The sequence below is a fragment of the Tursiops truncatus genome, chromosome 4 (genome assembly GCF_011762595.2).
Source record: "Tursiops truncatus isolate mTurTru1 chromosome 4, mTurTru1.mat.Y, whole genome shotgun sequence".
NCBI lineage: Eukaryota > Metazoa > Chordata > Mammalia > Artiodactyla > Delphinidae > Tursiops > Tursiops truncatus.
Window position 1 is genome coordinate 107717181 of NC_047037.1, and position 25981 is coordinate 107743161.

The following is a 25981-nucleotide window of genomic DNA, read 5'->3' on the forward strand; positions in this document are numbered from 1 at the left end:
TCACAATAGTTTCAAACTTGTAAAATTTACTTTTGAGTAAACTTTAAAAAACTTGAAAGACAAATCATATTCAGTTAGAGGAGCATATTGCAGATATGAATATTATATCTCTCCTTTTTTAAAGTTTTAACAAGGATGACACAAAATGTCATATCTGCCATCACTCTAACTTTTTATGTCCATACTAGGGTCTCCTGCTCAGGTACAGTACATTCAAGTTAGAGTCAAGCTTGGTCTTAAAATCTTTCCTATAATGTGACTAAAAACGACTACCAATGAATTTGATTTTGTATTTTAAACCAGCTGTTTATACATTGGTTTTCTTAATCATTCAGGGAACTTTGTCATAATACATGCTTCTAGGTCTGCTCCCTGAATATTTTGATTCAACGAATCTGGGATCTGCATTTTGATAAAAATCCCCAATTAATCCTTAAAGAGTCAGATTGACACATGTTTAAGGTCAACATTTAAGAATATATGGATTGAGACACTCAATTCAATGATCTTCTCTTTGAATTTTTACTTATTTATTTATTTATACATTTGTTTGGTTTATCATTTGTTTTTATTTGCTTATGTAACATTATGGACTGAATGTTTGTTTACCCACAAAATCCATATGTTGAAGCCCTAATCTCCAGTGTGGTTTATTTGGAGATGGGGATTCAAAGGAAATAAGTTGGGGACCTGATATGATCATTGTAGTATTCTTATAGGAATAGTACCTGAATGCTCACTCTGTTTCTCAGGGTGTCTGCACCTAGAAAAGACCAAGCAAGGACATGACAATAAGATGGTCATTTGCAACCAGGAAGAGAGTGCTCACCACAAACAAATTATGCTGGCACCTTGATCTTGGGCTTCCAGTCTCAGGCACTGTGAGAAAATAAATTTCTGTTACTTAAACCACCTAGTATATGGTATTTTATTATGGCAGAATAATACAAGTAACAAATGAGATGGTGATTTCTATTATCCTTTGTTTTTTAATCATCCTATTTGTAATAAAGCTTTTTCTCATTTCTGAAAAGAAGGCGTCCCTTTTCCTTCATTTAGTAATCTAGAGGGGTGAAGCATAAAAAATGAATAAAAACAAAACATATCTTGCAGATATCAACCAAACAAATAGTTATTGGACAAAGGTGGTCAAAAGTTATAAGATAAATAAATAGTGTGGATGTAATGTGCAACATGATGGCTATAATTAACAATGCTATGGTATATTTAAAGTTGCTAAGAGGGTAGATTCTAAGAATTTTCATCACAAGGAAAAACATTGTGACTATATGAGGCAATAGAGGTTAACTGAACTTACTGTGGTAATCATTTCACAATATAATATCAAGTCATTGAGCTGTACACGTTTAACTTATACAGTGTTGTATGTCACTTACATCTCAATAAAACTGGAAGAAGAAAAGAAAATAAATTTATTAAGCAGTATGAAAATCAGAGATTTGTTATATGAATTAAATCTCATCCAAATTGACAGGAGTTGGGAGATGGTAGTATGAGGGGAAAAAAAAAAAAAGGAATGGAGAAGTCAGTGAATCAAAGAAAACTTTGCACTGATGAACAACTCAGAGCTACAAGAAATCAAGCATATCTGGCAACTGAAGAAAAATGGAGGGGGAGGTAAGGAATGTCTGAGCAAGGTCTATGGAAATTTCCAGCTCTTGGAAAGCTTTTTTTTTTTTTTATAACCTTCCATATCTCATGTAAGTTTTACTCTTGGCCATCTATAATCCAAAACCCTGGGGAGGGGATTCATGGAAACATGAATTTAGCCTTAGCTAAATTGACGCAACATAAACCAGCACAGGAACAAACAAAGAAAATTGCAATTCAACATTCTTTCCAAGTACAGGTTAATTTTGTCTTTTGATTCTTCACAGTAAAATAGAGTATAATAATAAAGCACTGACTTGGGAGTCAGAAAAATGGGGGATAATGCTATTTATTCCTTGAATAGCTGTATACCACAATGCAGGTCTTTCACCATTTTCAAATTAAATATTTTCTTATATGAAATGAAGTTATTAAATTAAAGATGGCTGAGGTTCTTTCCTAGGCTAAAATTGTATTATTCTCTTTATATTTGTTCTTTGTCTCTTCGTTGACCATAGCAAAGGAAATTTATAAATATGGTTAGTTGTTGGAGTCTTCAATAGATTAAGAAGGCTAGAGTCAATCAAATGCAATGTGCGTTGTTTATCCTTGACACTTGTATATTACATGCTCTTCAAAGCCTTACATTATCCTGCTTCATCCCGGAGAAGGTTAGCTTTACTAACTCATTCAGGCTTGTGCTTCTTCCTCTGAAATATCTAGATCATTCCTGATTGTGATATTTCATTAATACACACCCAGTTTTAAAAGCCACGTTTGTAAAAGGTGTTACAGAGTATGAGAATTTAGAAAGTAATATTTTACTTCCATTAGAATAAAACCAAAAATACTATACTTACTTTTAAAATGTCATATTATGTTAAAATGCTTTCTCATTAATTTTTTATTAAAATTATTTTAATTAAAATTTTATTATTATGATGAGAATAGACAAATCTTTTACAAGTGAATCCAAGATAATTCATGAAGACACCCCACCCTCAAGGAACTGTTCTTCCTCTTTTGAGTGTTGGTTCTACTTTGTGACTTGTTTTGAAACTGTAGATTGTAAAATAGGAGGCAGGGGTAACTTTCCAGTGGAGAAAACTGGCAAACAGTGCTTCCGGCGAGTAATTGTTAACATAATCAATGATGAGCTCTTTTGGTAGCTTGCACTTCCAGGATATGTGCTGAGCATGGTACTTGACCTCCGTGGTCTTCCTCCCAATCATACAACCTTAGTTTAAACCCCAATGGGAAACATCAGGTAAATCCTGATTAAACCACGTTGTACAGAATACCTTACCAGTACAGCTTAAAACTGTTGAGGTATAAACAACAAGAAAACTCTGAGAAATGTCACAGCCAGAAAAAGCCTAAGGAGACATATGATTAAACATAATCTGTCCTGGGTGAGATCCTGAAACAAAATAAGAATGTTAGAGAAAAACTAGTGAAGTCTGAATTAATTGTGGAGTTTAGTTAATAGTAATATACCAACTTTGATGTCAGAGTTGTAACAAATATATCATGAAAATATAAGATGTTAAAAATAAAAGTGATTAAGGGCATGTGAGAATTCTGTACTGTCTTTGCAATTTAAAACTAAAGTTTATGAAAACAGATTATTAGATAAGATGTGTAATTATTTTATTTTTATTCACTGAACAAACATTAAAGGCTTGCACTTATACCTCTACACACATTTTGACTTGATTCTTAAAACAAACAAACAAACAAATAAATAGAACTCATCACTTGCAAGTATCAGGTCCATATTGTTTTACAGTAGTAGTTAATTGAAGAGAATTGTGTTTTTCCTTTATTTATTTTTTAACATCTTTATTAGAGTATAATTGCTTTACAATGTTGTGTTAGTTTCTGTTGCATAACAAAGTTCATCAGCTATATGTATATGTATATCCCCATATCCCCTCCCTCTTGCGCCTCCCTCCCATCCTGTATTTTTCCTTTAGACATGACATGGGCCATGCGGTTCACCAGAGTTTCCATCCAACACATCCATCTCATTTAGTTTGTCTTCCTAGTCCTTGAGGCATTTATATCTTAGCTATAATCAGGGTAGAGAGATTGTATACTATACCAACGTTGGAATATAGTTTCATAAAAACTATAAAAGTGTTTTATATCATGTGAACAAAAAAGTAATTAACTCCTTCAAATTCTAATATTTTGACTGTGCTGAATTAAGCCTCACAGAAATATCATTCTTAGATATAAATGAGAGTGTGTCAGGAAGAAATGTGGGACTAGAGCAGGATAGGCTGAGATGATAGAAGATAAAAAATATTGGTTATCAAGAGGTTAGCTAGAATTCAGTCATAGAATAATGCTTCCTAATTTTAGCTAATCACCATATCACCTGAGAATTTGTTAAAAACACAGATTCCCTAAAACAGTGTTTCTCAAAATGAGGTCCAATTAATAGTATAGCATTACTGGGAGTTTTTGAGAAATTCAAATTCTGGAGCCCTACCTCAATCAACTGAATCACCAACTCTGGAGACGAAACTCAGAAATCTCTCTTCCCAAATCCTGCAGGTAATTATGATTTCTGACTTAAGTTTGAGAACCACTTCCCAAAAGATTTGACTTAGTTATCTTAGGCAGAATAATATTTTATCTAGCATTTATTTAGGGTAAATGTGATAAAGAATGTGGGAAATATTGCCTCTGTAAAGATGCAAATTCTGTGGAGAGAGAACTGTGGATCCGTCATCCTATTGGTTAGCTCATAAAATACAATAAATTTACTTTGGTACAGAACAGTGAAAGATTAATGATTAAAGAACAAGAAAATACATCTACATATAGTGTTTATCAGTTGATATTCAATCTAGATTACTCTAGTCAGCAGCTACTTCTATATCTTCTTTTTAAAACTAACTTTGAGCCATTATACAGTAAGTGTGAAGAAGTATCTGTCCATTTCTTATGTCATCTTATGTCTGTGAACAGAAAAAAATGTATTTGGGCAAATTTACACAGAGGTTTTGGAAAATCTGTATTGTCATTAATACATATCTTTTATATATATCTTTTAAATTTACAGATATTCAGCTGCTGTATTTATGAGAGGATAATCAATATATATTAAGCCTAGAACTATGATCATGAATTCTGACCTAGGAGCATTGTGCAAAGTAAATTCCTCCTTCTAATGAGTATGATTTCAACAACTAAAAAAATCATTAACAATTTATGATGGAGTACAATTTAAATCTTTTCTAAATTTAAGTATAATTTTAGTTGTAATTTAAAAAAATCAAATAAGAATATTTTTTGTTCTTTAGAAATTTTGTAATAATAACATACATGGATTGTTTTAAGAGTGATTTGAATTAATTAATTCCTGTTACATGATAGATTTTTCTGGAATAATTTAACTTGTAGTGGTGGTTTGATTTATTTATTTTTCTCTATTTAGAGATGAAAATAGATCTTTGAGATACTACCACAGGCAGTTGCATTTGGATGTTGCTGATGAGAACTTTGGCAGCTGGAGAAGCCGTGGTTGCAGTGGGCTTCCCAGGGCTGTCTCCTCGCTGCCCTGGTATTTCAAAGGAGATTTAAACCACTTTAGATTAGACTGTACAGGAGACACAAGCCAAGATGCTTTGGGCAAAGCTGTGAGGTGACAAGGAAGATGAGACAACTTTCTGCTAATGAGGATCTGGGTCTAATGTAATTCTTTAATAAAAATTAAAAGACAGAGGGGTGACAATATTTTTTACTTAAAGCTAAAGGAAAGAGTTATTCTGGTTGTAATTCTACTATACAAGTGCTGTTTCCTCAACATGGAACTTAAGTTTTCTCTAGCTTTTTAAATATAATACCCCCCTCCCACACATGTACACAAACACTTAATTTAGGATCAAAATATAATTAAATTAGTAGTGTTCTTTGTATTTGTTTATATCTTTTTGGTGGTAAAATCCTGGTATATTTATTTTCCAAACAGAATATACTTTTAAAAATTAATCCGAAAAGTATCCTGTCCATGGATTTTTATTTGGGGAATAATAATCATTCCTGTTTTCAAAATAAAGAAAGCAGTTTAATTGACTATAACCATATGTGGGAGACAAACAGTATCAGACAATATCATGCAGGATTATCAATCACTTCGTATCCATAGCCTTAGTATCTTCTTTGACCCTCAGTTTTTTTGAGTTTTTCTTTATTTCTTGCAGACCCAAACTGCATTTGCTTTCATCCTCCCTGTATTGATAAACGTTTTCCCTCTTTTCTTTTTTTGGAGGTCCTACAGATTGTCTTGTTACAATGTTTAACAGCAGCGAAGCTTTTTTGCATTCATCTTTGCCTTTGTGTCATTGTGAAGGTCAAACTCTGTCGGGCTGCAGCACGTGTACTCTTAATAAGGCTTTCTTTTACTTCTTTCACCCTCAGGCGCAGCACATAATTCCTCATGAATGTCTTCTGTCACAAAGAAATACCAGGTCTCAAAAGTACTTTAAATGAGGGGTTTGGTGGCTTAGTGGATAAAACCCGTGACCCTTTACCTCAGAGAACATGGCTTAAATTCAAACTTTCAGTGTCAGTGAAAAGAGATTTATGGAGTTACTGATATTACCTGTGCAGAATGTTCTAGAGTAAGACACAAAACATCTATAATAAAAAATCTCAAGACTAAATTTTCTTGAATCACCACTCATCTCTAGAACATATAGCTTCGAAATTTAAAATTAGGGTTGCTTTGTAATCCTGAGTTATTTATTATTGATTCTGCTTTTCAGAGTCCTCATCTCTATATCCTTGTTAATTTCTTCAGTCTCACTAGAAAATATGAGATCCGTAATTAAAACCAAGGTCTCTATGAATTTTAAAAAGGAAACCACCTTTTCAAAAAACAGTATTTGTCAAGCGTGCCACTCTTAAAGTGCTCTCTTTCATCCAAGGTAAAGAGAAGAGGTGTATTCCTCATAGGAACTGGGCATCTGCCAGTTCCTATGAGGAATACACGTATTCTCACAGGAATATGTAAAAGTTTTCCTGTGAGAGAAGCATCTATAACTGATTTATTTGGTGGTGCCTGGGTTTTCTCAATTTCATCTAGGCTATGCACATGTTCTGATAGAGATGAAAAATAATTATATTAGAGTACAATGCATAGTGCAACCTCTTCAGTTCTGTGTGAAAGAATCTATATGTTAGCATTTGCAGATCCTGAACATAATACAGCAAAGAGGATATTTGCATATGCAATCTGTAGTGGAGCCCTGAAAATAGGTCAGACCTCTCTTTACATGAGAATGATAACAAAGAAACCAGGAATGATGTTAAAAGGTAGGTTAAAATGGTGATGTCATGTGCTGTATTAAAAAACAAGTATTGGGGGACCTTGAAGATGGCGGAAGAGTAAGACGCGGAGATCACCTTCCTCCCCACAGATACACCAGAAAAACATCTACACGTGGAACAACTCCTACAGAACACCTACTGAAGGCTGGCAGAAGACCTCAGACCTCCCAAAAGGCAAGAAACTCCCCACGTACCTGGGTAGGGCAAAAGAAAACAAAAGAAAAAACAGAGACAAAAGAATAGGGACGGCACATGTACCAGTGGGAGGGAGCTGTGAAGGAGGAAAAGTTTCCACACACTACGAAGCCCCTTCGCGGGCGGAGACTGCGGGAGGCGGAGGGGGGAGCTTCGAAGCCGCGGAGGAGTGCACAGCAACGGGTGCGGAGGGCAAAACGGGGAGATTTCTGCACAGAGGATCGGTGCCGACCAGCACTCACCAGCCCGAGAGGCTTGTCCGCTCACCCGCCAGGGCGGGCGAGGCTGCGAGCTGAGGCTCTGAGGCTCGGGTTTCGGTTTTGGACGGAGCGCAGGGAGAGGACTGGGGTTGGCGGCTTGAACATAGCCTGAAGGGGTTAGTGCACCACAGCTAGCCGGGAGGGAGTCCGGGGAAAAGTCTGCACCTGCCAAAGAGGCAGGAGACTTTTCCTTCCCTCTTTGTTTCCTGGGGCGTGAGGAGAGGGGTTTAAGAACGCTGCTTAAAGGAACTCCAGAGACGGGCGCGAGCCGCGGCTAAAAGCGCGGACCCCAGAGACGGGCGGGAGACGCTAAGGCTGCTGCTGCCGCCACCAAGGGGCCTGTGTGCGAGCACAGGTCACTCTCCACACCCCTCTTCCGCGGAGCCTGTGCAGCCCGCCGCTGCCAGGTTCCCGGGATCCAGGGACAACTTCCCCGGGAGAACGCACGGGCCTCAGACTGGTGCAAAGTCACGCCGGCCTTTGCCGCCGCAGGCCCGCCCCGCACTCCGTGCCCCTCCCTCCCCGCCGGCCTGAGTGCGCCAGAGCCCCCGAATCAGCGGCTCTTTTAACCCCATCCTGTCTGAGCAAAAAACAGACGCCCTCCAGCGACCTACACGCAGAGGCAGGGCCAAATCCAAAGCTGAGCCCTGGTGAGCTGTGAGAACAAAGAAGAGAAAGGGAAATCTCTCCCAGCAGCCTCAGAAGCAGTGCATTAAAGCTCCACAATCAACTTGATATACCCTGCATCTGTGGAATACCTGAATAGACAACCAATCATCCCAAATTAAGGAAGTGGACTTTAGGAGCAAGATCTATGATTTTTTCCCTTTTCCTCTTTTTGTGAATGTGTATGTGTATGCTTCTGTGTGAGATCTTGTCTGTATAGTCTTGCTTCCACCATTTGTCCTAGGGTTCTATCCGTCCATGGTTTTTTTTTAAATTTTTTTTCTTAATAATTAATTTTAATAACGTTATTATACTTTACCTTCGTTCTTTCTTTCTTTCTTTCCTTCCTTCCTTCCCTCCTTTAGACAACGAATCATCCCAAATTGAGGAGGTGGTCTCTGACAGCAAGATTTATGATTTTTCCCCTTTTACCTCTTTTAGTGAGGGTGTATGTGTATGCTTCTGTGTAAGATTTTGTCTGTATAGCTTTGCTTCCAACATTTGTCCTAAGGTTCTATCCGTCCCTTTTTTTTTTAAAATAAGAATTTTTTAATTCAATAACTTTATTATACTTTATTTTATTTTTACTGTATCTTCTTTCTTTCTGTCTTTTTTCCTTCTTTCCCTCCTTCCTTCCTTCCTCCCTCCCCCCCCCTCCTTTCTTTCCTTCTTTGCTTCTTTCTTTCTTTCTTCCTTCTTTCCTTCCCTCTTTTCCTTCTTTCTTTCCTCATACTTCTACTAATTCCCTCTACTTTTTCTCCCTTTTATTCTGAGCCGTGTGGATGAAAGGCTCTTGGTGCTCCAGCCAGGAGTCAGGGCTCTGCCTCTGAGGTAGGAGAGCCAACTTCAGGACACTGGTCAACAAGAGACCTCCCAGCTCCACATAATATCAAACGGCAAAAGTCTCCCAGAGACCTCCATCTTAACACCAGCACCCAGCTTCACTCAACGACCAGCAAGCCACAGTGCTGGACAACCTATGCCAAATAACTAGCAAAACAGGAACACAACACCACGCATTAGCAGAGAGGCTACATAAAATCATAATAAGGCCACAGACACCCCAAAACACACCACCAGACATGAACCTGCCCACTAGAGAGATAAGATCCAGCCTCATCCACCACAACACAGGCACTAGTCCCCTCCACCAGGAAGCCTACACAACCCACTGAACCAACCTTAGCCACTGGAGACAGACATCAAAAACAGTGGGAACTACGAACCTGCAGCCTGCAAAAAGGAGACCCCAAACACAGTAAGATAAGCAAAATGAGAAGACAGAAAAACACACAGCAGATAAAGGAGCAAGATAAAAATGCACCAGACCTAACAAATGAAGAGGAAATAACCAGTCTACCTGAAAAAGAATTCAGAATAATGATAGTGAGGATGATCTGAAATCTTGGAAATAGAATGGACAAAATGCAAGAATCAGTTAACAAGGACCTAGAAGAACTAAAGATGAAACAAGCAACGATGAACAACACAATAAATGAAATTAAAAGTACTCTAGATGGGATCAATAGCAGAATAACTGAGGCAGAAGAACGGATAAGTGACCTGGAAGATAAAATAGTGGAAATAACTACTGCAGAGCAGAATAAAGAAAAAAGAATGAAAAGAACTGAGGACAGTCTCAGAGACCTCTGGGACAACATTAAACGCACCAACATTCGAATTATAGGGGTTCCAGAGGAAGAAGAGAAAAAGAAAGGGACTGAGAAAATATTTGAAGAGATTATAGTTGAAAACTTCCCTAATATGGAAAAGGAAATAGCTAATCAAGTCCAGGAAGCACAGAGAGTCCCATACAGGATAAATACAAGGAGAAATAGGCCAAGACACATATTAATCAAACTGTCAAAAATTAAATACAAAGAAAGCATATTAAAAGCAGCAAGGGAAAAACAACAAATAACACACAAGGGAATCCCCATAAGGTTAACAGCTGATCTCTCAGCAGAAACACTACAAGTAGAAGAGAGTGGCAGGACATACTGAAAGTGATGAAGGAGAAAAACCTGCAGCCAAGACTACTCTACCCAGCAAGGATCTCATTCAGATTTGATGAAGAAATTAAAACCTTTACAGACAAGCAAAAGCTGAGAGAGTTCAGCACCACCAAACCAGCTTTACAACAAATGCTAAAGGAACTTCTCTAGGCAAGAAACACAAGAGAAGGAAAAGACCTATAATAACGAACCCAAAACAATTTAGAAAATGGGAATAGGAACATACATATTGATAATTACCTTAAATGTAAATGGACTAAATGCTCCCACCAAAAGACACAGATTAGCTGAATGGATACAAAAACAAGACCCTTATATATGCTGTCTACAAGAGACCCACTTCAGACCTAGAGACACATACAGACTGAAAGTAAGGGGATGGAAAAAGATATTCCATGCAAATGGAAACCAAAAGAAAGCTGGAGCAGCAATTCTCATATCAGACAAAATAGACTTCAAAATAAGGACTATTAAAAGAGACAAAGAAGGACACTACATAATGATCAAGGGATCGATCCAAGAAGAAGATATAACAATTGTAAATATTTATGCACCCAACATACATACCTCAATACATAAGGCAAATACTAACAGCCATAAAAGGGGAAATCGACAGTAACACATTCATAGTAGGGGACTTAAACACCCCACTTTCACCCATGGACAGATCATCCAAAATGAAAATAAATAAGGAAACACAAGCTTTAAATGATACATTAAACAAGATGGACTTAATTGATATTTATAGGACACTCCATCCAAAAACAACAGAATACACATTTTCCTCAAGTGCTCATGGAACATTCTCCAGGATAGATCATATCTTGGGTCACAAGTCAAGCCTTGGTAAATTTAAGAAAATTGAAATTGTATCAAGTATCTTTTCCGACCACAACGCCATGAGAGTAGGTATCAATTACAGGAAAAGATCTGTAAAAAATGCAAACACATGGAGGCTAAACAATACACTACTTAATAATGAAGTGATCACTGAAGAAATCAAAGAGGAAATAAAAAAATACCTAGAAGCAAATGACAATGAAGACAAAACGACCCAAAACCTATGGGATGCAGCAAAAGCAGTTCTAAGGGGAAAGTTTATAGCAATACAAGCTCACCTTAAGAAGCAGGAAACATCTTGAATAAACAACCTAACCTTGCACCTCAAGCAATTAGAGAAAGAAGAACAAAAGAATCCCAAAGCTAGCAAAAGGAAAGAAACCATAAAAATCAGATCAGAAATAAATGAAAAAGAAATGAAGGAAACAATAGCAAAGATCGATAAAACTAAAGCTGGTTCTTTGACAAGATAAACAAAATAGATAAACCACTAGCCAGACTCATCAAGAAAAAATGGGAGAAGACTCAAATCAATAGAATTAGAAAAGAAAAAGGAGAGGTAACAACTGACACTGCAGAAATAAAAGAGATCATGAGAGATTACTACAAGCAACTCTATGCCAATAAAATGGACAATCTGGAAGAAATGAACAAATTCTTAGAAATACTCAACCTGCCAAGACTGAATCAGGAAGAAATAGAAAATATGAACAGACCAATCACAAGCACTGAAATGGAAACTGTGATTAAAAATCTTCCAACAAACAAAAGCCCAGGACCAGATGGCTTCACAGGCGAATTCTATCAAACATTTAGAGAAGAGCTAACACCTATCCTTCTCATACTCTTCCAAAATATAGCAGAGGGAGGAACACTCCCAAATTCCTTCTATGAGGCCACCATCACCTTGATACCAACACCAGACAAGGATGTCACAAAGAAAGAATACTACAGGCCAATATCACTGATGAACATAGATGCAAAAATCCTCAACAAAATAATAGCAAACAAATCCAACAGCACATAAAAAGGATCATACACCATGATCAAGTGGGGTTTATTCCAGGAATGCAAGGATTCTTCAATATATGCAAATCTATCAATGTGATAAACCATAATAACAAATTGAAGGAGAAAAATCATATGATCATCTCAATAGATGCAGAGAAAGCTTTTGACAAAATTCAACACCCATTTATGATAAAAACCCTGCAGAAAGTAGTCATAGAGGGAACTTTCCTCAACATAATAAAGGCCATATATGACAAGCCCACAGCAAACATCATCCTCAAATGTGAAAAACTGAAAGCATTCCCACTAAGATCAGGAATAAGACAAGGTTGCCCACTCTCACCACTCTTATTCAACATAGTTTTGGAAGTTTTAGCCACAGCAATCAGAGAAGAAAAGGAAATGAAAGGAATCCAAATCAGAAAAGAAGAAGTAAAGCTGTCATTGTTTGCAGATGACATGATCCTATACATAGAGAATCCTAAAGATGCTACCAGAAAACTACTAGAGCTAATCAATGAATTTGGTAAAGTTGCAGGATATAAAATTAATGCACAGAAATCTCTGGCATTCCTATATACTAATGATTAAAAATCTGAAAGTGAAATCAAGAAAACACTCTCACTTACCATTGCAACAAAAAGAATAAAATATCTAGGAATAAACCTACCTAAGGAGACAAAAGACCTGTATGCAGAAAATTATAAGACACTGATGAAAGAATTTAAAGATGATACAAATAGATGGAGAGGTATACTATGTTCTTGGATTGGAAGAATCAACATTGTGAAAATGACTCTACTACCCAAAGCAATCTACAGATTCAATGCAATACCAATCAAACTACTACTGGTATTTTTCACAGAACTAGAACAAAAATTTTCACAATTTGTATGGAAACAAAAAAGACCCCGAATAGCCAAAGCAATCTTGAGAATGAAAAACAGAGATGGAGGAATCAGGCTCCCTGACTTCAGACTATACTATGAAGCTACAGTAATCAAGACAGTATGGTACTGGCACAAAAACAGAAAGATAGATCAATGGAACAGGATAGAAAGCCCAGAGATAAACCCACGCACATATGGACACTTTATGTTTGATAAAGGTGGCAGTAATGTACAGTGGAGAAAGGACAGCCTCTTCAATAAGTGGTGCTGGGAAAACTGGACAGGTACATGTAAAAGTATGAGATTAGAGCACTCCCTAACACCATACACAAAAATAAGCTCAAAATGGATTAAAGACCTAAAGGTAAGGCTGGACACTATAAAACTCTTAGAGAAAAACATAGGCAGAACACTCTTTGTTATAAATCATAGCAAGATCTTTTTTGACTCACCTCCTAGAGTAATGGAAATAAAAACAAAAATAAACAAATGGAACCTAATGAAACTTCAAAACTTTTGCACAGCAAAGGAAACCATAAACAAAACCAAAAGACAACCCTCAGAATGGGAGAAAATATTTGCAAATGAAGCAACTGACAAAGGATTAATCTCCAAAATTTACAAGCAGCTCATGCAGCTCAATAGCAAAAAAACAAGCAACCCAATCCAAAAATGGGAAGAAGACCTAAATAGACATTTCTCCAAAGAAGATATACAGACTGCCAACAAACACATGAAAGAATGCTCAACATCATTAACCATTAGAGAAATGCAAAACAAAACTACAATGAGATATCATCTCACACCAGTCAGAATGGCCATCATCAAAAAATCTAGAAACAATAAATGCTGGAGAGGGTGTGGAGAAAAGGGAACACTCGTGCACTGCTGGTGGGAATGTGAATTGGTTCAGCCACTATGGAGAACAGTATGGAGGTTCCTTAAAAAACTACAAATAGAACTACCATATGACCCAGCAATCCCACTACTGGGCATATACCCTGAGAAAACCAAAATTCAAAAAGAGTCATGTACCAAAATGTTCATTGCAGCTCTATTTACAATAGCCCGGAGATGGAAACAACCTAAGTGCCCATCATCAGATGAATGGATAAAGAAGATGTGGCACATATATACAATGGAATAATACTCAGCCATAAAAAGAAATGAAATTGAGCTATTTGTAATGAGGTGGATAGACCTAGAGTCTGTCATACAGAGTGAAGTAAGTCAGAAAGAAAAAGACAAATACCATATGCTAACACATATATATGGAATTTAAGAAAAAAGAATGTCATGAAGAACCTAGGAGTAAGGCAGGAATAAAGACGCAGACCTACTAGAGAATGGACTTGAGGATATGAGGAGGGGGAAGGGTGAGCTGTGACGGGGCGAGAGAGAGTCATGGACATATACACACTAACAAACATAATAAGGTAGATAGCTAGTGGGAAGCAGCCTCATGGCACAGGGATTTTGGCTCTGTGTTTTGTGACAGCCTGGAGGGGTGTGATAGGGAGGGTGGGAGGGAGGGAGACACAAGAGGGAAGACATATGGCAACATATGTATATGTATAACTGATTCACTTTGTTATAAAGCAGAACCTAACACACCATTGTAAAGCAATTATACCCCAATAAAGATGTTAAAAAAAAAACAAGTATTGTATTAATCACATTATTTGCTTGTGACTGTATTAATGCTATCATACTAATGTTACATGTTGGCTACAAATGAAGTAAATACATTCTATTACTGAATAATTGGTGTAAAATTTTATGACATATAATTGTGTAAATAATTTTTGAAAATTAAGGTCTCACAGAGCTTGGAGTCACCTTCATGAGATTAAGCAAAATATTTTTGTCTCGTAGCTTCTCACTTAAAGCCTCTTGTTTTAGCATGAAATAAGCAAGACATAGCTATGAAGATGGAAATATATATTTTATCTACCTTTCTTTTTGAGGCAGAAATGTTATATTTATCCAGAAAATATTTAGCTGAAAACTGGGGACTTGGTAAAGAGGGAAATAATAAAAACAGAATTTTTTTTAATAGGCAATGTTGTAAGAAACAGTTTTCATACGTTAATAAATTAATAATATTGAAAAACATTTTTCAAGTTGGAAGAACACATTCATTGAAAAAGTCAGTCAGGTAAGTTGAAGGTTATTTGATGCAAATCATCCCAAATTAGAAATCTCTGATAATCAATTCTACATCTGTCTATTAAAAGCAAGAACCATCATCCTTTGAAACTTTCACTTTTTTTTTTCAGTTGTGGGCATAATGTTTTCACGTGTGTTTCATGCATGGTGTGCCAGACACAGCTGACTTACACTTTCTAAAAAAATTTCATTCTATGATGTTACACTGCTACATGAAACAACCTTGGTGGAAGATTTAACACCATGGAAATTAGCAAAAACTTCAAACCAGCCCCTTTACATTCTTTGGAGAGCTGGATGTTAAACATTTACCAGAACACCATTTCTTTGACTTCAACATTTCTGTCAAATATTTTTTTATATCTGTGTATCATTTTCAGGGAACTGTAGACTTTGTAGAATGAATGCATTTTTCACATGCTGAAATACTCTGAATAAGGTGGGGAGTACAGATGGCTCACATGATTCTGGAGTCTTAGAAGTCCCAAGATCTGTATTCAAAAAGCTAGAGACCCAGAAAAGCCTGTGGTGTAGTTCCCATCTAAGTCCAAAGGTCTGAGAACCAGGAGAGCTGATGGTGTAATTTCTAGTTTGAGGGTAGAAGACCAATGTCCTAGGTCAAGCACTTAGGCAGGAGGGGTTCCCTCTTACCCATCCATTTGTTCTATTTAGGCCCTCAGTTGGTTGAATGAGACTCATCCATGCTAAGGAGAGCAACTTGCTTTACTCAGTCTACCTATTCAATTATAAATCTTGTCTAGAAACATCCTCATGGACACACCTAGAATAATATTTAACAAAATGTCTGAGCATCCAACAGTTCAGTCAAGGTGACACAGAAAATTAAGTATCAAGAGAATTTATAAATAGTAATGTTTCCCTCAAATTTCATTTTGGTAATTATGAACTAATTTTCACTATGAGATGATGAATGTCTTTCCACAGGTTCAAATTCCTTTTTCTCAGAGATCTATGTTCTTTCCCTATAATTTATCTTAAATCTAGAGTCAATTAAAATACTATGTATTTTTCATTATTGACAAATATTAATGCAGATAGTCTTTCTCCTTATAAGAATAAAATTTCATTAATATCTCAACCTCTTTAAAGATTCAATGAAAAAAAAAAACCCAACAAACCCAAATCATTTATTGCTAATAGAGAAACAATGAGATTAAAAATGTTTCATAAAATTGGTAATGTATTGTTCTATAGCTAACCTCTTTTCTGACATCCATTTTTATCTACATAACTGTTTTAAAATGATTTAATATGTTATAATTTTCTAAGTCTTGATTATATGTAAGTCATTTTATCTGTCTGGATATCAGCTGCTTCAGCACAGCTAACTACTGTTTCCATTATTTTCCTATAGATCTTCTTAGTACATTTTCCACAGGGAGAAAAAATTGATTGTTTTCTCATTTAAAGCCATAACTTTGGAGTGAATTTCATGCTATATTTTCCCATCCATATCTTGTATCAAGTAGAGCACTGACAACTAGAATGTTCATAATTGACATTTGAAGAGAAAAACAAAGGAATGAGATTTTAAATCTGAAAAAATGATTTATTTTAAGTTAATTCAGTAGTTACCATATTCTTTTCAAAATAACACTGCTGCTTAATCAGTTAATAAGTAGTATACTGCTGAGACAAGAGGGAAGGGAGCAGGGCACAACTGTTGAAATACTGACACAACCGTTGATAAAAACAGGATATGAAAAAAACTGGTTGGAACCAACTAGGCCCAAGATGATAGAAGATTGGACTTCCCATAGACCTTGAGCCTCATTATATGCTCATTATAATATATTAGCATGCTAAGTGACACACCCACAGGTGCCATGACAGTTCAGAGGCTGACCATAGTAGGTCAAAAAGTGGGTGGTGGCCCAATTCCCGGAAATCTCCACCCCTTTCTTAAAATAGTTGGAATAATCCTCCCACTTGTTAGCCTATGAAATTACCCAGCCCATAAAAACCAACAACCCTTATGCTCCAGGGCAGCTCTCATCTCCTGATACAGTGCTGATTCTGCCTATGAAATGTGTATCTCTCTAAATAAACTTGCTTTCCCTTTAATTTGGCTTGCTCTTGAATTCTTTCCTGCTCAAAGCCAAGGATCTTCACTTGGCAGCCGGTCTTGGGAACTCGCCCAAGACCTGAGACATGACCATTCCCTCACTGCCCCTTTCTCCTGCAATATTACTGCTGAGATTACATGTTTGAGGTCTGTAACTTGTATACTATATACAAAAACAATCAGCTACTCCATGGAATTTTTTTGTTTTTATTTTGCTTTACTTGTGTTTGTTATAACATTGTATTAAAGTTTATGTATACTTGAAAAATGATCAGTTTTCTGCTAAGAAAAATACTTCTTATTTATATTTTGGAATTAACTATATATTTTAACTGACACTGAGCAACACCTTGGAGGGCTTTCCTGGGTAAAAAAGCCTTTCAGTGTCCCCTGTTTCTTCTTTGCAGGAAAAAGGCTTTATCCTCCTAGACCTTCCATGAGTACCAAAGGGAAGATTCAAACAGTTGCTAATCAGAGAAATGAAGGAACGTTTGAGAAACAAAAGAGGAGCGGTCAAGAAGCAATAGTGCAGCTGTGGGCCAGGGTCCTGGCTCCTTCTCCGGGAATATACACAGCAATATATCTTTGAGTTCTATAGAAACTAAGGCTTTCCTCAGTGGAAGTTGAACACAGGAGTCCTGGAACACCACCCTGTTACTTTACCATCAATCAGAAGAAAGTCACACATCCTGTAGTCCTTAACCCAAATTTTGCCTATAAATTCTTCTCCTCAGGAAGTTTGAGTCTTTTGAGCATAAGCCACTTGTTCTCCATTCTTGGCCCTGCAATAAACTTTACTCTGCTCCAAACTCCAATATTTTGGTTTGTTTGGCCTCACAGTGCATCGGGTACAGGAACTTGCATTCAATAACATAGCTTCAAAGTATTCTGAAGGATTCCTTGATTCTCTGAGAAACTGGCTTCACAGTATTTTCCCTATGTTAATAGAAGTCCAGATTTTCCTACACAAAGCCATTTCCCACTACAACTTTATCAAAACATTCTAGCATATTTAATCACTTGAGATTCTAATTCTCACATTTTCTAAAAATAACTTGCTTCCCAATGCTGTCTACCAATTTTTTTTTTAGAAGATTTCTTTATCTCTCTCTCTCTCTCCCTTCCCCTTGGGGCTTTTTCATAACATCTGGCTGAATCCCAAATCTTGTTTCTTCCCTCAACATTGCTTTGCAGATTCCCCATGGTTCTTTGGATGGGTATCAAGACATACTGCCCAGGTCCTCTTTTCAGGATCAAGGCACTCCTCCCAGCTGCTGAAAGTGTGCTTGCTGCTAATGACTGTCAAGAACTATGATGGATCTGAGATTTTACTCTACTTGCAGGCTACCAAGTTAGCCTGTCAAAGTGTCATGGATACTAGTAGAAGACACAAGACTCCTGATTCAGATACAAAGGATATTTTATTATTCTGTGCAATTGTAGTAGTTAACATATCAACACCATTTCCCAAAGCATGGCATAAAGAGAGAAAGATGATATGTATAAATGTGTTGAGTTGCATCACATAAGAGGGACTCTTAACAAAGTGAAGTTGAATCTTTTCTAATATGTAGTAGCATGCCTGCCCTTGGCTCTAGATAGAGGCATTGTCTTTCTTCTACTGAGCAGTAAGCATTCCTTTGCTCCAGAAGGACATACTATCTCGATCTTCCAAGGGTGTTCACTGTGGAAACTCCCTTGCAAAGATAGGAACAAAGAAGAATTAGTGCATCACTCACCAACATATGCAGAAACACCAATGACCAATAGAATGTTGAATTGCACATAGAGGAAAATAGTTGCTTCACCCACCCTTACACTCCTCACCAGGGGCAGCCTGCATCCAAAGTGTGATGATGTGGGAATTCAAAGACATAGCTCTGGCTCTCTTACTCCAATTGGAACAATTCTGCAGTGATCCCAAAAGGGTTTTCTGAAACCTCAGTTCCTGCTATAGCAAGGTAAACTTTATCTCTGCCTAATCCCTATTCCAACAATCCCTTACACTTTTTCCCCCAGAGAGCACTCTCCCCATTCACTTCCTGCATGCAAATCTCCATTTTAAAGTATGTTTTCTACCTAAGATAGTTTCTCACTTTGCAGCTCATGAACTATCCCTACCCTACTCATGCGGAGGCATGGCTCTCAGAATCACAGTGGGAAGGGTTGTAAGCATTCAGCTTCCCCAGAACTGATGTTTGAACTTGAATTATTTCAGAAATTATTTTTATTTTGTTTTAACAGCACTTCTAGGTTTGGAAGTTACAGAAATATTCCAGATACCTTGTGCCCACATGTGCATAGCCTTCCTTACCTATTAACATTGCCCACCAGAGTGATATTTGTTATATAATTAATGAACCTATATTGACACACTATTATCATCCGAAGTCCATAGATTAGATTAGGTTTTACATTTAGTGTTGTACATTCAGTGGGTTTAGACAAATTTATAATAGCATGTATCCTTTATTACTGTATCATACAGAACATTTTCACTGCCTTAAAATCCTTTGTGCTCCATTAATTCATCCTTTCGTTCCCCACCTCTAGCAACCATAATTTTAGTGTCTCCAAAATTTTGCCTTTTACAGAATAATGTATAGTTGAAATCACAAAGTATGTTGTCTTTTCAGATTGGTTTCTTTCACTTAGTAATATGTGTTTAAGAGTCTTCCATGGCTTTTCATAGCTTGAAGTCACTTCTTTTTAGTGCTGAATAAAATTCCATTGTCTGGAGGTACTACAACTTATCCATTCACATTCATTCAAGATTAAGGACATCTTTTCTGCTTCCAAGTTTTGATAATTATGAATAGAGTTGGTAAAAGTATCCACATGCAGGTTTTTGTGTGGGCATAATTTTCAGCTCCCATGGCTGGATCTTATAAAAAGAGTAGGTTTAGTTTTGTAAGAAACCACCAAACTGACTTCCAAAGTGGCTGGAACCATTTTGTACTCCCACCAGTAATGAAAGAGAGTTCCCATTGTTCAACATCCTCTCCAGCATTTGATGTCAGTGTTCTGGATTTTGGTTATTCTAATAGGTGTGTAGTGATATCTCACTGTTGTTTTAATCTGAATTTCCATAATGTTACATAATGTGGAGTATCTTTTCATAGGCTTATTTGCCATCTGTATATCTTCTTAGGTGAAGTGTCTGTTAGGTCTTAGGCCTATTTTTAATCAAGTTCTTTGTTTTCCTATTTTTGTGTTTTAAGTGCTTTATTTTTTGTTATATTATGTATAACAGTTTTTATCAAATATGTTGCTTACACATTTTTTTTCTCCCAGTCTATGGGTTGTTTATTCATTCTTTTGAAAATGTCTTTCACAGAGTAAAAATTTGCAATTTTAATGAAGCCCAGTTTATCAATTCTTTCTTTCACGGATCATGCCTTTGATGTCATATCTAAAAAGTAATTATCAAATTCAAAATCATCTAGATTTTCTCCTATGTTATCATCTAGGAGTTTTATAGTTTTGAACGATGTGAAGTCTGTAAGCAGATCCATTGTTTTGCACGTAGATATCTTGTTGTTCTGGCACCATTTATTGAAAAGGCTACCTTGCTTCAGTGTATTGTCTTTCTCTTTTGTCAAAGATCAGTTCATTATATTTACATGGGTCTATTTCTGAGCTTTCAATTCTTTTCCATTGGTCTATTTGTCTGTTTTTTCACAATTAACACACTGTCTGGACTATTGTAGCTTTATAGTAAATCTTGAATTCAGGTAGTGTCAGTCCTCCAACTTTGTTCTTCAATATCATATTGGCTATTCTTGGTCTTCTGCTTCTCCATGTAAACTTGGGATGAGTTTATCAAAATCTGCAAAATAACTTTCTAGAATTTTGATTAGAATTGCATTGAATCTATGGGTCAAATTAGGAAGATCTGACATCTTGACAATATTGAGTCTTCTTGTCCATGAACATGGATTATTTCTCCATCTGTTTAGTTCCTTGATTTCTTTAAATATATCTTAGTTTTTTTCATATAGATTTTGTACATATTTTGCTTAATTTAACCTATTTCATTTTGGTATGTGCTAATATAAATGGTATTGTGTTTTCAATTTCAAATTCTACTTGTTCATTGCTGGTATATAGGAAAATAAATGACTTTTGTATATTAATCTTTTGCAATATTGCTATAATTTCTTATAAGTTCCTGGATTTTTTGTTGATTCTTTCTGTTTTTATACATAGTAAATCATGTCATTTGCAAAGAAAGACTGTTTCATTACTTTCTTTCTAATTAATATATTTTTATTTTATTTTTTCTCTTATCAAATTATCTAGGTTTTCCACTATGATTTGGAATAGGAGTAGTGAAAGGGGACGTCATTGCCGTGTCCTTATCTTAGTGGGAAATCTTAATATTGTCTCACAACAAAGTTTGATATTAGCCATTAGATGTCCTTTTTATCTTTTTATTTTAACATCTTTATTGGAGTATAATTTCTTTACAATGTTGTGTTAGTTTCTGCTGTATAACAAAGTGAATCAGCTACATGTATACATATATCCACATATCCCCTCCTTCTTGCACCTCCCTGCCACCCTCCCTATCCCACCCCTCTATGTGGTCACAAAACACCAAGATGATCTCCCTGTGCTATGCAGCTGCTTCCCACTAGCTATCTATTTAACATTTGGTAGTGTGTATATATATGTCAATGCCACTCTCTCACTTCATCCCAGCTTACCATTCCCCATCCCTGTGTCCTCAAGTCCATTCTCTATGTTTGTGTTTTTATTCCTGTCCTACCCTTAGGTTCATTAGAACCACTTTTTTTTTTTTAAGATTCCATATATATGTGTTAGCATACGGTATTTGTTTTTCTCTTTCTGATTTACACCTCTTAGAGAAACGGAAATAAAAACAAAAATAAACAAATGGGACCTAATGAAACTTAAAAGCTTTTGCACAGCAAAGGAAACCATAAACAAGGCGAAAAGACAACACTCAGAATGGGAGAAAATATTTGCAAATGAAGCAACTGACAAGTATTAATCTCTGAAATATACAAGTAGCTCATGCAGCTCAATATTAAAAAAAACAAACAACCCAATCCAAAAATAGCTATTAGTTTTTGTAAACATTCTTTATCAGTTGAGCAAGTTTTGCACTATTTCTTATTTACTGAGAGTCTTTATCATAAATGGTAGTTGGATTTTGTAAAATGATTTTCTGGTTTCTATTTATATGATTGTATGATTATTCTTTTTTAGCCAGTTGATGTGGTGGATTACATTAATTTATTTTTGAATGTACCAACCTTGCATAACTGGGATAAATCCCACTGTGTCATGATGTATAATTATTCTTATATATTGTTGGATTCAATTTGCTAATATTTTGTTGAGGATTTTGCATCTAGCTTCATTAGAGATAGTGTTCTATAGTTTTCTTTTCTTGAGATACCTTTGGTTTTGTTATCAGCAGATGATGCTGCTTGATAGAATTAGTTAGGAAGGACTTCCTTCTGTATTCTCTGAAACAGATTGTAGAGAATTAGCATAATTTCATTCTTAAATGTTTGTTAGAACTCACCAGTGAACCCATCTAAACCTGTTGTTTTCTGTTTTGGAAGGTTATTGACTATTGATCTGATTACTTGAATAGATATAAACCTATTCAGATTGTCTATTTTTCTGTGAGTTTGGGCATGTTCTGTCTTTCAAGGAATTGGTCTATTTCATCAAAGTTATCAAATATGTGGGCATAGAATTGTTATTTATAATTACTTATTATTCTTTTAATGTCCATGAGATCTGTAGTCATGTTTCCTTTTTCATTTCTGATATTAGTTGTTTATACCCTCTCTCTTTTCTCTTAGAATGGCTAGAGACTTACTGATTTTATTGAACTTTTCAAAGAACTTTTGAAAACAGCTTTTAGTTTCATTGATTTTCTCTGTTGATTTCATGGTTTCAATATTGTTGATTTATGCTCTAATTTTTATTATTTCTGTTTTTCTGCTTACTTTGCATTTAATTTGCTCTTGTTTTTTTTAGTTTCCTAAGGTAGAAACTTAGATAATTGGTTTCAGATCTTTTCTTTTGTAATATTTGCATTCAGCGCTAAAAAATTCCCACAATACTGATTTTGCTGTATCTTACATATTTTGAAAAGTTTTATTTTCATTTAGTGCAAAATATTTTAAGATTTTTCTTAATGATTCTTCTTTGACCCATGTGTTATTTAGAAGTGAGTTAATTAAAATTCATGTATTTTGGGATTTTCCAGGTATCTTTCTGTTATTGTTTTCTAGTTTAATTCCATGTGGTCTGAGAGCAGACATTGTATGATTTCTATTCTTGAAAAATGTTTACAGTGTATTTATGGCCCAGAATTTGATATACCTTGGTAAATGTTCCAAGTGATCTTGAGAAGAATGTATATTCAGCTATTGGATGAAGTAGTCTATAGATGTCAATTGTATACAGTTCATTGATCATGTTCTTGAGTTATTCTATGTTTTTACTGATTTTCTGCCTATGGAATTATCCCTTTCTGAAAGACAGGTGCTGAAGTCTCCAACTATAATAGTAGATTCATCTATTTCTACTTTCAATTTTTCACAACATGTAGTTTGACTCTCTGTTTTTAGGCACATGCTGTTTAATGGTTGGCATATCCTCTAGGAGAATTAACCCCTTTATTATTAGGTAATGTCTCTCTGTATCCCTGATAATTTTCCTCATTTTCAGTCTGTTCTGTATCAAATTAATATAGTTACTCCTGTTTTTTGTTTGTTTTGTTTTTTAATTAGCATTAACATGGTATATTTTTCTCCATCTTTTTGCTTTTAACCTATATTTATCTTTATATGTAAAGTAGGTTTTTGTATATGATACATATTTGGGTTTTGTTTCTTCATCCACTCTGACATTCTGTCTTTTATTTGATGTTTATTGATGTTCAAAGTGATTGATGAACATTGATGTTCAAAATGATTATTTATATACTCGGATTAATATTTGCCATATTTGTTACTGTTTTCTAATTTGTTTCTGTTGTTCTTTATTACTATTTTTGTCTTCCTCTCTTTCTACTTTTTGTGATTTTAATGGAGGATTTTGTATAATCCCATTTTTATGCTTTCTTGGTATACCAGTTATGTTACTTTGTTTTACCTTTTTTAGTGGTTCTTTTAGATTTTGGAATACATTTACAAGTATTCCAAGCCCATTTTCAAATAATACTATACTGTTTCACAGTTACTGTAAGTACTTTATAATTACAAAATAATCCTAAGTCTTTCCTCCCAACCCTTATATTGTTGCTGACTTTTATTTCACTTACATATGAGCACATATATAAACATATATGTGTATATATACACATAACTGAACACAGATAGTATTGTTATTTTGAAGAAACTGTTGTCTGTTAGGTGAATTAAAAATAAGAAAAAATAAAGTTTTTATTTTACTTTCACTTATTCCTTTTTTGATGTTTTTCCATTCTTTATGTAATCTGAGTTTCTGACCTATGCTATTTTCTCACAGTCTGAAAACCTTTTTTTAACATTTCTTTCAAGACAGCTCTTCTGGCAAAAAATCCCCTTAGTTTTTCTTTGTCTGAGTAAGTCTTTATTTCTCCTTCACTTTTGAAGGATAATTATGCAGGATACAGAATTCTAAGCTGGTGGTTTTTCTCTCTCAGAAGTTTAAACATTTCACTCCATTCTTTTCTTGTTTGCATGGTTTCTGAGGGGAAGTCATGTAATTCTTATCTTTGTTCTTCTATAGGTGTTCCCCTCTCCCTGGGTTGTTTCAGATTTTCTTTCCTATAGTTTCAAAACTGTATACCTAGGTAAAATTTTTGTTTGTTTGTTTGTTTGTCTTGCTTGGTGTCTTATGAGTTTTCTGGATCTGTGGTTTCATGGCTGACATTAATTTGGGAAAATTATAAGTCATGGTTATTTCAAATATTTTTTTCTGTTTGTTTCTCTCTTCTCTTTCTAGTATTTCCATTACATGTATGTTATATGTTTTGTAGTTGTAGTGTAGTTCTTGGATATTCTTTTCCATTTTTTAAAAATTTAAAAGAAATTTTTTTACAGTCTTTCTTGTTCTTGTTTTCCAGTCTTGGAGGTTTCTATGCTCTACACTCAAGCTCAGAAATTGAAAGAAAGGTTTTCAAAAATCTCCTTTCAAGCCTGTAATAAGGTGGTGGAAATACTGGGGTTAGCCCATCACACCAATTTTCCTCCCTTACCAAATATTTATCCTTCCTAGTTAAGAAGATAGTCTTGAGAATATGAATCATGAGATACTGTAAAATAAATACTTTTTAATTGTTAGGAAAATACATATAAATGTTACATTATTCTGAGGAGAAATTTTAAAAACTTTTATTTTCAAAAATATTTATTTTAAAATCCAAAACATTTCATAGGAAAATCACACCTAATATAATTATGTGATTACTCTAATGAATAGATGATTCAATTTTGTTTAATTTACCTTATATATTTACATAATTCATTTTATGTTTGTCTAAAATAAATTTTAAGTTCTAAAGATGTGTATATATGTGTATATACACATTAAATAATTAAGTGCTTAAAATATTTAATTCAAGTCTGTCTCATTGTAAACTGCTTCTGAATTTTCATTAAACACACAAAGATAAAACAAAGATTTACAGTTTTAAATTGATTCTGTCTGATAGAAAATACAGATGTGCTTTTGAAAAGTGAAGCTTTTATCTCAGAGTAGCTACAAGGAAAAAATAATGAGATAAGGTGAAGAAATTTTCCAACTCTACACAAATTGATAGCATGTCATGTTTATCAGGTAAAAGAATATTAGAACCACCATATTCCAATGAAATCACACCTCATATTTCAACCTCAGAGGAAAATCTAAGGAGTTACTGGT